General features: G+C 40.9%; 1 non-coding gene across 1 annotated transcript; it reads left to right on the forward strand.

Annotated features, from left to right (window-relative positions):
- Nucleotides 1-227: 227 nt before the first annotated feature.
- On the forward strand, nucleotides 228-334 carry LOC123795443 (U6 spliceosomal RNA). Its single transcript, XR_006780492.1, has one exon. It is a non-coding gene; the product is annotated as a U6 spliceosomal RNA (small nuclear RNA).
- The last annotated feature ends 366 nt before the right edge of the window (nucleotides 335-700 follow it).

Consider the following 700-nt stretch of genomic DNA (forward strand, 5'->3'; position numbering starts at 1 on the left):
CCAAAGAGTCGGTTGCATAATGACTGAGCCACCCAGGCGCTCCTGGTATCATCCATATCTTGAAGATTCTAGAACTCCACGTCTTTTCGGGCTATTACTGTGGCTCCCTCTACATTGCCATGTCTGTTGGGCAGTTGTTTTATTTCCCAGGCTACACTTGAGCAAAATAAAGAAAGGAAATACAATGCACATGCATTTCTAGGTACCACATTCCAAATTTACCCCCAGTGCTTGCTTCGGCAACACATATACTAAAATTGGAACAATACAGAGAAGATTAACTTGGCCCCTGCATAAGGATGACATGCAAATTTGTGAAGCGTTCCATTAAATGAATGAATGAATGAATGAATGAATGAATAAATAAATAAACAAACAAATAAATAAATAAATAGATACATTCACTCCCAATCCCTCAGTTTCAAACAGTACGTGTTACTAGCCACATACAGTTTGGGTAACCTTAGTCATGTCATCTCATTTGCCTATTCATTCACGAATCCTCATTCAGTGAATACCGATTGAGCAGGAAGTCTGTGCTAGCATGACAGGCTAGTTGGGTCACTTGGGGCCATAGCTTCTCCACCAATAGCATGAAGGGCTGGGCCAGATCTGGTTCTCCACTGCAGTGTTGACTCCCAAACTCCATTTTATTAAACAAATTAGAGTGGATTCAAGGTTATCCCTTTAATAGCTTCAG

This window comes from Ursus americanus, chromosome 12, assembly GCF_024610735.1.
Source record: "Ursus americanus isolate L20-20 chromosome 12, mUrsAme1.1.p, whole genome shotgun sequence".
Taxonomy (NCBI): domain Eukaryota; kingdom Metazoa; phylum Chordata; class Mammalia; order Carnivora; family Ursidae; genus Ursus; species Ursus americanus.